This window comes from Equus caballus, chromosome 4 (assembly GCF_041296265.1).
Source record: "Equus caballus isolate H_3958 breed thoroughbred chromosome 4, TB-T2T, whole genome shotgun sequence".
Classification (NCBI taxonomy): Eukaryota; Metazoa; Chordata; class Mammalia; order Perissodactyla; family Equidae; genus Equus; species Equus caballus.
Window position 1 is genome coordinate 3347032 of NC_091687.1, and position 15620 is coordinate 3362651.

General features: G+C 40.3%; 1 long non-coding RNA gene across 4 annotated transcripts in view; it reads left to right on the forward strand.

The window, feature by feature from the left end:
• The window catches only part of LOC138923868 (uncharacterized), a 90274-nt gene that overhangs the window by 12579 nt on the left and 62075 nt on the right, over positions 1 to 15620 (forward strand). For all 4 annotated transcript variants that reach the window (XR_011438084.1, XR_011438082.1, XR_011438083.1 and 1 more), the window contains exon 2: positions 6534 to 6624. This is a non-coding gene — a long non-coding RNA (uncharacterized lncRNA). The remainder of the gene's footprint in view (positions 1 to 6533; positions 6625 to 15620) is intronic.

Genomic DNA, 15620 nt, shown 5'->3' on the forward strand with positions numbered 1-15620 from the left:
TACCCCTTTCCTCCCTCGATTACCTCTCTGATCGAATCTACTATTTACTATTCTCCTCTGAGCTCGCTTCCTCCAGCCACACTGGCCACTGGCTGCCCTGCTGTTGCATGAAAGCTCCAGGCACATGCCCGTGTCTGGACTTGTGTCTGCATTTGCTGTTTGTTTCTTATGCTGGAATGCTCTTCCCCCCAGCTATCCACGAGGCTGGTTCCCTGCCTTCCTTCAGCTCTTTGCTTAAAGGCCCCCTCCTCAGTGAGGCTTTCCCTGACCCCCCCCCCCCCCCATTTAAAATTGTGCCTCTTCTCCCCGGCGCTCCTCATGTTTTTTCCATGCTTTGTTTCTCTTCTAGAACGTATTACTCTCTGAACAGACTTTATATTTTACTTATTTATTTTTTTGTTGTCTGTTGGCCTGCCCTCTCCCCTCTCCCCACCGCTACACTAAAATGTAAACTTCATGGGGATGGCTGCAAAATGTGAGTCGGTGCTGGTGAAAAGAATTGTCTGGTTCCCCAGCAAAGTGGCCTGTGTTTCAATATGCTGCATAGTCAGCACTGGGCTCCCTTCTTATCTTCCAGCCCGGTTCCTTGTACTGGCTTCCCCCATCCCTTAGTCCTGTTTATAAAGACAGCAGCATCCCTGGAGTTTAGAACAGTGCCCAGCACAGACTAGGTACTCAATACATAGTTACTGAATTAATGGATGTCTTTAGAACTCCGTGTTTTTGTGTGGTTTTATCTGAAAGTTTGAAGATTTAAATATTTTTACTTTTATATTAATATGTTTTTCCAGGGAGTAATACAAAGTATATTACCTGGAGAAGTGCCATTTATACTCCCTTATGCTGTAAAAGTTGGTTGATTCATAATTGGCTCGTTAAAGGTCCTATTGTATTCTTTTCCTCATTAAGAGGATTGACGGCTATAACTCAGTGTTATTTATAAGCCATACCCATAGGGCACACTGATGTGTGTTCCTACACATGATATAATTAACGTGAGTCATAAATTACTTATCAATCATTTGCCCCCAGCTGTCAGAGGCAATATATGGTAGCTTTCTTAAGAATAAAACTGGGGAAACATTGTTAATGCAAATATACCCCATTGATTTGAGCCCCTGCTATTTCTGAAATTGAGTTAATTTGCTTGAACTGAGCTAAAATTTTTAACCCTTGCATAATCCCTGAATGAAAACAAAAGCAGTAGTGTGACGATTACAGGAAGATGATCAACCTGTTCAAGAGAACAACCTACTTGTAAGTAATCATTTGAAGTAATTGTTCATGTATTCATTTAGCCAGTATTTATTAAGCAGCTATATGCACGAAGCATGGTTCTGGAAATGTAAGGACAAATAAGGCAGAGTCCCAGCCTTTAAGGAACTTACCACCTAATAGATGGGAATGCAAGCAGGTAGGCAAATAGGCACAATAAAATGTCATGGTCGACGAGATAGCAATCTTACAGGCAACGGAAAAGGGTAGATGTGGGAATGCAATGGTCATATCTACCTGCAGAATTGGGAATGAAGCAGAAAAGTCTTCAAAAAGAAGGTAACACTCGAACTGACTCTCTGGAGTCAAGAATGTGGTTGTGTGGGCTGAATGGTGAGATAAGGATATTCTAGGCATAAAGAGCAGCATGATCCAGAGGTTTGACGCAAGCCACCCGGTTAGCATAACTGTTTGGAGCACAGACTACTCTGTGGGAGTGAAGTGAGATAAAGCTGGAGTGGTGGGCAGGGTCGGGACACGGATGGCCTGGTCCCATGGACTAAAGGAATTTGAACGTCATCCTGTGGGCGCTGGAGGGCCAGTGGATCCTTTAGGTAGGATAGCAACATCAGTTTACGTCACTGGCGTGTCACTGGTTTAGACCAGTGGAGCTAGAGGTGGTTAAACGGTGACAGAAGTCCAGATAACCAGTGATTGAGATCCTGAAGTAAGAAAGCAGCAACTGAGATGAAGAGGACGGAGACACCGGAGAAATGCTGCAATCTGTAGGACTTGCTGGTTGATTGCAGTGGGGTTAGGGGAAAGGAAGGAGTTAGGACAAGAGTCATAAGCTCAGATGCCTCAAGAGCTGCACAGGTGACACAAATGAATGAAAAGAGCCTCAGCATCCAGTGTGGTCCTTACATCCACTTCATGGACCAAGGGCTTATCCGAGTCTAAATGGGACATCTGCTACTCAGCTCTAGCCAGTGGTTCCATGTAAGGAGGGCCTGGCGTTGCCTCCTCTTCCGATTTTTAAATAGAAGCCTAAATCTGTATTTCGATGTGAAATCTCCCAAATCTTAAATGCTGGCTCTGAGTTTTTTTAAAGTTCTGTCTGAACCAAATACAAACAGTGTCAGCAAATAAGCAGACAGCTTGCAACCCCTGTTCTAGGATGATGCCTGTTTTCTGTTTTGAATGATTGGAAGTGTGGCACCATTCACTAGGATAGGAAATAGAGGAGGAGAAGCAGGCTGGGAGGTGATGTGGAGAAGGCTAATGGTGAGATCTGGAATGTGTTAAGTTTGAGTACCTCAATTAACAGGAACAAATGCAGGTCTGGAACATGAGAAAAGTCAGAACAGGAAAATAAAATCCTGGGAGTTGATAGTAAATAGATGGTCGATGAAACTATTGAACTAAGTGAGTTTTGCATATGGAAAACAGTGTGTAATGAGATGAAAAGAGAGCCAAGAACAGGATCTTTAGAGAAAGCTATCATTTAAGAGGCAAGCAGAGAAAGAGCAGCTAGGAAAGCCAAGAAATTGTCACAGAAGTAGGAAAAGAACTAGAGATCAGTTATGTCTTACAAGTCCAGGGAGACGAGTGTGTTTCAAAAGTGTTAGCTTCCTTGAAGAAGTCACATAAGATAGAGTAAAAGAGGAGAAAGCATGGCGTAGTGTGTGTGTGTGTGATTATAGTTGATAAGCAAGATTTAAATTTTGACCCGCTGCTGAGGATGATAGGCCTAACAGGCAGAGTTGCGTTGACCGCATTTGAGAATGCAATGCCAGCTGAGATCCCCTCGCTCCTATTTTGTTTTTAGCAAACCTTAGCCTTTGCTCTGCTCTCCAGTAAAATATTACTGATAAGTTATTCTGGTATTTCAGAGGAAGACTACCTTAGGCAGTCAGCAGGCAGAATTAGCCGACTTCCTATATGGTGAGCTCCTGGTAGAATCATAGATAATCTGAAGTAGCAAGAAGGCCTGGGGTTTGCATAAGGCATTGGGTCTCAACCCTAATAACATGTTAGAATCATCTGAGGGGCTTTTAAAAATACTAATGCCCTGGCTTTGCTCCAGCACAATTAAAGCAGAAGCTCTGTGGGTGGGTATTTCTTAAAATTTCCCAGTTGTTTCTGTATTTGATTTCCAAGATGGAGAATTACTGACCTGGTGGAACTGGAGTCACCTTGATCTGCTTGGGAAAAATGAGACAAAAGTAGATTTACTCCCATATTTATAGTAATAATAGCAATTCCTATTATTATTTGTAAATTCAAGTGTATAAGAAATAACACGTTTCTTTACTTCTCTAACAGTTTAAATTCTGCTTTGTGCCTCCAATCCCACCAGGCTGACAGAAAACTTAAGAGCAATCCTTTAGGCCTCCCCTGCGCCCCCAGTTCTGCTAGGTTCTGTGTCTTGTGCATTGCCAAGTTGTCAGGTGTTGGCATCTTGTTCAGGTAATCAGGCAACGCAGCTTGCTGCAGAGACAGTCATTACCCCGCTTGCCATACATGGTGGCCAGCTTCCAAGAGAGCCCCCAGTGATCCTTACCTCATTGCAAGGATACTCATGCAGCCCTAGGAAAGGTCCACATGGGAGGAACTGAGGCTCCCGCCAAGAGCCAGCACCAACTTGCCCGCCATGTGAGTGAGCCCTCTTGGATGTGGATTCTCCGGCCCCATCAAGCCTTCAGTAACTGCAGCTACAGCGGATGTTTTGAGTAGAACCTCATGAGAGACCCTGAACCACAACCACCCAGCTGAGCTACTCCTGAATGCCTTACCCACAGCAACTATGTGAGAGAATAAATGTTTGTTGTCGTGGTAACCCACTACGTTTTGGAGTGGTGATTTGTTCTACAACAGTACATAGCCAGTACAGCATGGCTGGTGTGGATCCAAACACTGTCTTTTGCTCACATGACACTCCAGGAGCACAGGAATTCTGCTGCTCTATGAGGCACTGGGAGTGTGGAAATTACTGTGGGATTGTCTGTGGCCCTGTTTACCCCAACACACCATGTAATTATTCCTTCCCTGGGATTGTACCTTCCTTGTCTCTCTGCTCGGGAAGCAAGGCCTAAGTTCCCTTTTCTCCTAGAAACAGACCTATTCACAGACCTCCCATCCTTCATTCCCAGCCTGGGGGTATTTTGTTTCTGTCTTGGGGAAATCCCTTTCCATCTTTCTTTCTGGCCATAGCATTTTGTTCTTCAATCTTCTTGCCATCTCCAGGACTTTTAGAGGTAAAAGTCAGAAAACTTGCAGGCTTCTCTGCTTTTTATCATGTTTTAAGCCCTTCCCTGCAATGTTGAACACACAGCTATCTCTTTGAATTTTGGGGTGGGGGAGAAGGGAATCAGAAAATAGGGGGGAAGAAAAATCATGGGTAAATATCTCAAAATACTGTCCTACTTCAATTATCAATATGTGTTGAGTGCTTACCATGATCCAGACACTATAGTGAAGGCTTTAAATATTTTGTCTCACTGAATCCTTACGATAACCTGTGAAGTAAGTGCTATTTTGCTCATTTTACAAACAAGGAATTCAGGTTTAGAGAAATTAAGTAAATTGCTTGAGGTCTGAAAGCTTGTAGGTGGCAAAGCTGGGACTCTTCCAGGAGCCTGTCTGACTAGGAAGCCCAGACTTTCGACCATTACCAGGCAGCTTCTTTCCGTGTGGCTGGGGATGGAAGAAGCTGGATCTAAGGATGCTCTCTTTTGGCTTCATTTGTTCACATAAATGAGTATGCCAATCATAGCTAAGATTTATCTGTTCATTAACAGATTTCTGAGAGTAGCTTCCACTTGGCAACACTTTGTAGGCAGGCAGACCTATTCTGTGCACTTGAAAATTTAAAAACTGCATCTCTAAAATACTGTCTAAATCAGACATGTCGTTTAGTTAGCAGGCCATCCATCCATCCATCCAGCAATTGTTTTCCGAGTGCCTGTGCTGTCGGCAGTGTGTGTGATGCTGGGGATACCAAGATAAATTAAATACTCACGATGAGCTATGCGTGTATTTAGATGGTACAGACGTAAAAAGTAATAATTATAGCAGTGAGATAAGCTCTGAATCTAAATAGCATATGAACTACGTGTTTTGGAATGCAGAAGAGAATTGCTAATCTTAGCTGAGGTTTGTCAGGGAAAAATTCCCAGAGGTAACATTTCAGCCTTCAAGGATGAGTAGGAATTCACCAGTAGGACTTTCTGGACAGAGGAAGTGACATGCGCAAAGGTGCTTGGCAGTTTGGGGGAGCTCCCCATCGTTGAGAAGGATTGAAGAGCAGGATGGATGCTTGTGGGGGACCAGATAATGAAAAGGTTTGTTACACCATGCTAACAAGTTAAAAGGATTAAAACCCTCACCCCACAGGTGGAGTCTTACCCACAGATCTGCTTTGTTAGGCGTAGCTTATTTTTAATTGAATTCGAATGCCTATAAGCAGACACACATCCTCCCGTCTTCTGCCTCCTCGGGCAGCCTCTCCTTATTATATTTGACCTGACTAATCACGTATTTAGGTTTCCTATCTTCCCTTGCAGACATTTGAGTTTACTTCTTCTGCTACAGCAATGGGGAGTCACTGAAGAATATATTAAAGCAGAAATAACATGAATGTGTGTGTTCTTCTAGAAAAGACCGTGGTGGCTTACTGTAGAGGGTGAATGGTGAAGCCACATGGGAAGGGTGACGAGCAGGACAAGATTAAGAGACTTATTGGATGAGGAGGCCGTGGGAGAGGGGAGAGTCATGATTCCCAGGTTCCCACTGGATGAATGGTGGTGCCATTTACCCAAAGCGGAGACAACAGAAGGTTTTACTCTCTATTACATAAAGTTATAAGATTCCTTGGGAAGGATTGTGGAGCGCTTGCTACAGTCTACTTAACGGCTACCGGAAGCAAGGGCAAGTTCACCAGGAGACTTCAGAAGTGACTTAAACGTGCCTATAAACATGACGTATTTACGTAGGACGTGTTGGACTGTACTGATGGTACAAATGAGACATAGTGTTTAAAATGGGAACCATTCTGGAAAATCTGGGGCATATGGTTGCTGGATATAAAAATCACTTCGTTGTCTCACCTGGGCTTCCTTTAATGAAAGGTCTTTGTAAATGAAAATACTGTCATTAGAATGTACATGTTTAACCAAACATGTCTCTGGTACCGCTAGTCCCTCTACAGATATTTCCTTATTCTCATCCTCAATGATTAAAACTCCTCCCTACCGTACCTTCCCCAGTGATATGAATGGGAAGCCCGTCAGCTGACAGAGTTTCCTCTTTTTCCCCAGTTCACACTCCCTGGAGGCCTTCATGGGAAATGGAATGTCTCAAAGACAGGCAGCAGGAGAGACGCGGGTGATCTTCAGACTGGACGCTCAGGTGCTGAATGATCTTAAATCCACAAAATTCTGTTTTGCAGTCTAAAATATCTAGCACACTGAAAATGCAAAGTAAATATAAGAAGGAAAGCCATATTGTAGCAATGTCTGCCTGTCACTCCAGACATGTTAGTATATTATAATTTTTAAACTATTGTTAAACCTGATTTTACCCTAGAAATCATTATGTCACAAGCTATCCCAGACCTTTAGAAACACGATTAACCTGCCAAAAATATTGAGTGAGATATACTACATAGAAGGCAAAATGTATAAGACATGATTCCTTCCAGCAGTTTAATACTTCATGAAAAAGATTATAACATAAACTACTATATGGTGTCAAACAGTTTTAATAAGTACACACTTTTACAAATAGTATAACAAATAGTACAAATGATAAGGAAGTAATATATTTTTTTCAATCAAAGGGCCCAAAACAGTATTTGTTAATAAAATGGACTTAGGCTATTTACAGTGAATACACAATAATACTCAGAAATGTTTTAGAGCTAGTCAGTACAATAATATGCTCATGATATTTAGAATAGTGACAATGAAAAATAGTCTTTCTTTTTTTTGAGGAAGGTTAACCCCAGGCTAACATCTGCCACCAGTCTTCCTCTTTTTGCTGAGGAAGATTGGCCCTGAGCTAACATCTGTGCCCATCTTCCTCTATTTTATCTGTGGGACATCTGCCACAGCATGGCTTGATTAGCAGCATGTAGGTCTGCACCCGGGATCCAAACTGGTGAAGCCCAGGCCGCTGAAGTGGAGTATGTGAACTTAACTGCTGTGCCACTGGGCTCGCCCCTGAAAAACAGTCTCATTTTTAAATAAATATTGTATTATTAAATTCTAGATTAAAAAGTAATCAATTCAAGGGGCTGGCCCCGTGGCCGAGTGACTAATTTCTTGCGCTCCGCTGCAGGCGGCCCAGTGTTTCGTTGGTTTGAATCCTGGGCGTGGACATGGCACTGCTCATCGAGTCATGCTGAGGGAGCGTCCCACATGCCGCAACTAGAAGGACCCACAACGAAGAATATGCAACTATGTACCAGGGGCCTTTGGGGAGAAAAAGGAAAAAAAAATAAAATCTTAAAAAAAAAAATTCATTAAAAAAAAGTAATCAATTCATAAGAAAGTCAAATATTATTCACATTAAAGTCTTATAGATTATGGAGAATATATTTTAAAGGCATAAAATAAATCATTGTTTTAGCATTACAGCTTTTATAATAATATATTTTTCCTTCTTCCAAAAGTAATACATGTACAAGCATAAAACTTAGAAAAAAATATACAAAAAATAGTAATGAGTTTTAATATTACAAAGTAAATAGTTTGACTAGTAATGATAAGCTAGGTTATTTGGAGCAATCTTCCTGCTAAACATAACTAAAAAGGCTAGAAAAAATATAAAGAAATGGTTGAAAAGCATTGAAGATATGGGAAAACCGGAATCCAGAGAGGTTAGAGAGCACAGAAACCATTTGCTAAAGATGTCTGCCGATCCCTACGGAATTTCAGCTTTCATTGTGATAGCCTTGCGGGGGCAAGGGCGCAGAAATCAAATCACTTGGCCCACACAGCAAGGAGGTCAGCAGGCAGTATGGACTCACACAGTAAGTTGAAACTCCGGAAGAATACACCTTTGTCGTAAAGGTAAACTAGAAATAAATCAGGGCTCAGAACACCAGCTTGGGAGACTCAAGTCATAGTAGTGCAGCTTATCAACAATACACATGTACAGTGTTCTTCCATTTGTACAAAGATAATTAGTTCTGGCGCCTAAATCAATTCTCTGACATGTCGATCTATCCAATTTAAGAAATTGAGAACAACCTTAAACAAACACATTAAAAAGTGGACTGACCATTAGCTTCCTGTATCAGTTAGAAATAACTTTGGCTAGGAGTAAAAGACCCCAAATAACAATGGCTTAAACAAGGTAGTCTTTTGTTTCTCTCTCACGTGAAGGTCTGGAGCTGAGGTGGTCCAGGGCTGTTGTAGTTTCTATTCCCAAGATCACCTCATGTGCCAGCTGAACTGCTCGAGCCATCACAACCACATTCCAGTTCGTCTACAGGAGGAAAAGAAGAATCAGGGGCAAAGGACACATGCCAGCTCTACCCTTTTAACACCAGCTTTTATAGAAGGTTTCAGTGCCATCCTTTGCTTACCCATGAGGAAGAGAAGGACGGCCCCGGACATGCGAGAGCTGCCCCGGCACTCGCAGCCAGGCCTTGGCGTTCTTCTGTTAAGCACGTGCGATTTCAAACAACACCAGCATCAGGCAAGGCCATGAAAACAAGGCTGCTCCATAATTATGCCTGAACACAAAGATAGGAACGTGGTCCAAACTGCAAAATGACCAGACATGTCCGTATTCTGCCTGATGTGAGTGACTACTGCTTTGTTATCAGTTACGGCTGTAACTGTGTTTCATTCCTCCTGATATTATTTTAAGATACTCCATCATAGACTTGCCCCTGCTTCCTGACAACATCCAATCCAGAGTAAAGCACTGCTTCCTTCAACCCTCCCTAAAATCGCCTATCATGAGCCAAATCCTATAGCAAAGTCTTTCTAACACCCTCTTACTGAAACACCCAGGGCTCCCCACGGTGTGCATTCTTCCTTGTGGCAACAAGCAACAAACCCAGCTCATTCAACTACTGGCTTATTCCTGTGGTCTCTGGATGGAGGGCATGGACCCCCATCATTGGTGATAAATTAGGTATAGGACCACACTCAACTGGGGGGTTGCTAAGAAATGTAGTCTTTTCTTTGGACCATCATGTGCTCAGTGAAAATTGGGGTTTCTCTTGTCATAGAAGGGAGACAAAATAGACACGGAGACCCGCTAACCATCTCTTCCACAGTCTCCAAACTTAAGAGACTCTAGAGGCTTTTTTTTGGTTTTATTGTATATTTTATTTTATTTATTATTTATTTTTTTTCTGCTTTATCTCCCCAAATTCCCCCCGGTACATAGTTGTATATCTTAGTTGCAGGTCCTTCTAGTTGTGGCATGTTAGGCTTTTTTTTTAAAATGTCACTACCCAAAATAAATGTGTGCTAAGAAGCAAGAAGATGACTTCAGAAAATAAATAAGTAAGCTGTGTAATCGGCATGAGTCAAAGAAGCCAAGCTGTAGGCTCAATGTCTCTTTTGAAAAGAAGGAAAGATGGCTCGGATCAGAAAAAGCATAGACTCCGCAAAGGAGGGCGGGCCAGGTACAAAATTGAAATCAGCTGGACCAAAACCAAATTCAGAGAACATACTGCAGAGTGAGAAGTCCCGTGTAAGCTCCATTCTAGCAGGAGAAAAACAAAGAAACAAGAAATTATGATTGCTGATGATAAGTGCTGGATACTGCTGACTCCAAGGTATATGTAAGCAAAAATGGGGGGGGGGGGGACAGCCACATGCAAAAGATTGAAAATTGACCATTCTTTTTCACCACACACCGAAATAAACTCAAAATGGATCAAAGACCTAAAGATTAGGCCTGAAACAATAAGTCTTCTAGAAGAAAATATAGGCAGTACACTCTTTGACATCATTTTCAAAAGAATCTTTTCGGACACTATAACTCCTCAGATGAGGGAAACAATAGAAAAAATAAACAAATGGGATTTCATCAGACTAAAGAGCTTCTTCAAGGCAAGGGAAAATAGGATTGAAACAAAAAAACAGCCCACTAATTGGGAAAAAATATTTACAAGCCACTTATCTGACAAAGGGTTAATCTCCATAATATACAAAGAACTCACACAGCTTAACAACAAAAAAACAAACAACCCGATCAAAAAATGGGCAGAGGACATGAACAGACATTTCTCCAAAGAAGATATAAGTATGGCCAATAGACACATGAAAAGATGTTCATCATCGCTAATCATCAGGGAAATGCAAATCAAAACTACACTAAGATATCACCTTACACCCGTTAGATTGGCAAAAACATCCAAAACCAAGAGCGACAAATGTTGGAGAGGTTGTGGAGAAAAAGGAACCCTCATACACTGTTGGTGGGAATGCAAACTAGTGCAGCCACTATGGAAAACAGTATGGAGATTTCTCAAAAAGTTAAAAATAAAAATACCTTATGACCCAGCCATCCCACTACTAGGTATCTATCCTAAGAACCTGAAATCAGAAATCCCAAGAGTCCCTTGCACCCCTATGTTCATTGCAGCATTATTTACAATAGCCAAGACGTGGAACCAACCTAAATGCCCAGAAACTGATGATTGGATAAAGAAGATATGGTATATATACACAATGGAATACTACTCAGCCAGAAAAAAGGACAAAATTGGTCCATTTGCAGCAACATGGATGGACCTCGAGGGTATTATGTTAAGCGAAATAAGCCAGACAGAGAAAGACGAACTCTGTATGACTCCACTCATAGGTGGAAGTTAACATATAGACAAGGAGAACTGATCGGTGGTTACCAGGGAAAAGGGGGAAGTGGTGTACCCACAACATGACTAACAATAATGCACAACTGAAATCTCACAAGGCTGTAATCCGTCATAATCGTAATAAAAAAAAATGGGGGGGATTGGTTCTGTCTGGGAAATAGGAGAAATTTCAGTGCCAACCTCACATAGGAGGTAGTATTTTAGCTGTGTTTGTTTTGAAGAATAAGTGGGAGTCTGCTAACATAATACAAGTGTCAGGGAAACAATAATAAATGAATAGGTTTTCCTGCCTTGGATATAATAAGGTCTTTATTTGTGGGGGGAAAATACATGATGAGGTTTTAAGATTAGTGTGTGGAAGACCATTGGTGCTAGTGTTGTCATGATTTTCCTGTTGAGAAGTTACTTTTAATGTCCTTTGGCCAGCTCTGTGTGTTTCTCTTTGATACAAGTAGGCTTACTAGGTTAAAAAAAAAAAAGCAAAACAAATATTCCTGGGTTCATTGCTTAAACAGAAAAAAGTTGTTGTAATAAACTTAGCTTCATAGATATTTCTTCAAAGATGTTCATTGAAATCTCTTTAAAGAAAGGATCCCGTGGCCTAATGAAGGTGTCTCTCGCCTTCTGATTTCTTGCGGGCCAGGATAAGGCAGGAGTAATGGTGAATTAGGAAGAGAATGTTGTCTCTTGTACGAGGTTGGTCCCACCAAATACAATGTTAGATGATTGATTTCTGTAGCTTTACGAATGATAATAGTAGCTGACATTTTTTGATCCTTTATATACATTGTTTCACTTGAGCCTCCAAACAACTCTATGAATTAGTTATTATTCATTTTAATTTTACAGATGCCCAAAGTTACACAACATATAAGTGGCAGAGTTGATATTTGAACACAGGCATTTAAATTTTAGTATCCGAACTCTTCACCACAAGTCTGTGATGCCTTCATTTATAATATATAATTAATAATATACCAGTATATTATTTGAAAATAAGTGAAGAGTTGAGTAAATATGGTGTTTGATGGCAATCAAAAGGAAGAAATCAACTGTTTTGAGCGACCACTATATGACAGGCCCTGTATTTGTACTTTACTTGGGTTATCTTGTTTAATTCTTGCATCGCCTGCCATAAGTAGATACTGCTTTTTATTCCCATTGTATACAGGAAGAAACTAAGGGTCAGAGAGCTTCGATAACTTATACAAGGTAACCTCAGGTCTATCTGACAGTAAAGTTCATGCTCTTAGTCGCATGAAGTGTTGCCAATATAGTCACGGTTGTGTTTCAACACTATGAAAGATGTTTGCTGTTTTTGGTAGAAATGTTCTAAGTTAAGTCAATTTTTAATTTTCTACCTTTTTAATTTTGTTCACAACATATTTTTAGTTGCTGATCAGGTTCATTATATTGCTCACTTAGAGAATGGAGGATAATTTTAGTAATGAAATAAAATATAATAAAAACAATTATATTTGCTTTAAAATTATCACATAGTATGAGATATAGTAAAGCTAAATATAAGTGATTTTTGAATTATATGCTCTTTTGGGTGATTATACTATATTTACTTAGGTGAAACCGTGAAATCAAATGGCTCCCCTCCAGCCTTTCTCTTCTGTGTACATTCTGGAGTCATCACTGTGTTACAGCCACGGTTCCTCTGACTTCAAGTACAGATTCTTTTCTTACAGGCTTGGTACTGAGTCCACTCACGACACACTCAGGATAATACTTGTATGTTTTGCTCACTCTGGCCAGGATGTGTTAAGTGCCTTGTGTTTATTGACTTATTTGATCTTCCCAGGGACCCTACGAGATAGGTACTACTATGATCATCCCCATTTTACAGGTGACATGACTGAGGCACAGAGCAGTCAAGGTCATACAGGTTCTAAGTGGCAGAGCTGGTTATTCAGACCCAGGCAGTCTGGGTCCACCTATGGTGCCCTTAACCACTTTATAAATACATCTTAACAGTGTAACATTCATAGGTCTTTCCAGAAAATTTTTAAACATCTATCCTTAGAATTTCTTGCATTATGTGTATCTCCTTGATTTATGATTAACTCTTTTGTTTTAGGCAAGAAGAGTTCCTCTTTGTTAGAACTGTTAGCTCCCTTGGATTATGCCAGTGGTCATTCCATTTCTACCTGATTTGCAAATAACAAAATGAGTAAAGTAAAATACACTCATTTTAAAATAATTTAGACAATGTAAAATACGTAAAGAGTGAATATTTCTCTTAACTGCCCCTCCAGTTCTGCTCCAATTTGATTTTTCTAGATACTTTCCAATCTATTTCCAAAGACAGGTTTATAAATATATGCGTATATATGTATGTGTATATATCTATACATGTACATGTGTGTATATATGCACATATGTGTATGTATAAATATATGAAACTTGTATAGAGTTTTTAAATTTGTCAATAAGTATAAATCTACATCTTAAAATTTTAAAAATTTAATCAATGTAATACCTGCATGCCATTTTTAAATATATCAGTGGAGTTTTTTAAATAATTACCTCCCAAATCACTCAACATGCTTATCTTATAATGCTGTTTCTTCATTTATCACTTTAAGACTTTGTATTAGTTATCTATTGCTATGTGACAAATTACCCCAAAACTTGATGGCTTAAAAAAGCATTTATTTTCTCAGTTTCTCTGGGTTAGGATTTGAGAGTGGCTTCCCCCCGGTCATTCTGGCTCAGAGTCTCAGGAGGTTGCAGATAAGCTCTCAGCCTGGTCTGCAGTCAGTCACCTGAAGGCTTGACTGGGGCTGGAGGACCCAAGATGGTTCATAAGTTGCTGCAGCAGTTACCTCTTCTCCATCTTCTTTAGAAATCTGCTAAAATGTCTTGCCTATTCTTCTGTTGTCTTTATCATTGTGAGTTTATATGGTGTTTTATTCCTTTGCTCTTATTTAAATGAGATTTTAGTGACTTTAGATTTAGAGATTTTAGATTTTAGATTTCAATTCATTGTCTTTAACTGGAAGACTCCCATATGCCATTTAAAGGCTGCACAGTATTTCACAGTATGGATGTACCATAACTTATTTAACCATATTCTTACTGAAAGAGATTTACCTGGGTTTTTTTTTTTTTTGGTGAACATCCTTATTTATACATCTTTGAGTAAATGTAAAAGTGTTTCTATAGGTTAAATTTCTATAATTTGTTATATTAAAGGATATGTGTTTTTTTTTAATTTTAAAAGATACCATGAAATTGCCTTCCACAAAGCTATACCAATTTATTCTGAAATTCACTTTGATCATAGCTGTTCATGCATAAACATTCAAATGTTCCAGGACTGGGCAAGAATTCCTCCATGTTATATCCTGTTCGTGAAAGAGTGGAAGGAGAAGAACGTATTAGCTGTCTCCAAGCATAGTGGCAATTCCATCTTTAGCCTGTAAACAGGAAGTGAAACCAGGATAAAAACATGACTTCCTCCATTTGCAATGAGAAAAGCATAACAAACACCTCCCCCCACCCCTCCTACGCAAAATCAAGCAACTAAATAAACAGGCTGCCGCCTATAGATAGCCACATTCACAAGTAAAATTAAAGTTGACATTTTAACCAAATGAAAGCCAGCCCCAATTAAAATGCAATCACTGTAGACAAGGACAGACACCACCGGCATCACTTCAATTTGTACCATAACTGCCTGAGTAGTTGTGTGTCAAATAAGTCTTTAAATGGAACAATACATTACATTTACAAAGAAAGCTTCAACTCTTAAATGAACTTGATGGCGAATCAGTCTTTATGTATTTTTTTACATTCTGTAAACATCTGTTTTCTCATATGAATTCTGTATATGATCCTGTAATTAGAATGATCAGAGCCTTTATTTAAAAATTAGCCAATTTTCTTTGAAGAGCATTTTAAGAAGCTGTCGTTTTTCTGTTCTCGCTTGCTGGTAACAGTCATCAGAGGTACCTGTCGTGGCCCATTTAGGAGCCCTCCTCAGAATGCCTGGCACAGTCAAGGGCTTTGGAAAAATTCGCTTTCTGACAAAGATGAGGATTTTTCTCTTAGTTTCTGCAGCACTGTCCTTGTCCCTGTGTCTGTGAGCTTTTCGTGTCTCTCAGCAGGATCTTCCTCTCTCTGATGGTGAACTGACTTGTCGTAGGCTCTCTGCAGGTAAAAGTGAAAATGTCTCCTAATGCCATGGTTTTTATAATTTCACGGGATTATAAATTCTTAGAAGGTAGGGCATCTTCTGCTTTGTTCCATGATTCCTCATCATCAGCTAATTTTCTCTGAAATTTCCCAGAAATAGGAATTCAGTAAGTCACAACGGAGCTGGCCCTTATTCAGAATTTGAGTGCCCTGTGAAGATGAGTTGGTTTCACAAGGTGATGACTTCAGGAGCTTGCCCACCTCGCACGGGGACTGTGGGTCAGTCGCAGCTCTATCCGCCTTCATGCGGCTCCACGTCTCTTTGCAGTTAGGACCTAGGCTGGAGGAGCATTCCCTTTCCGGGACACTCCTTTTTCACAGCAGAAAAAAGATGTCTGGTGGAAACTCACGATGT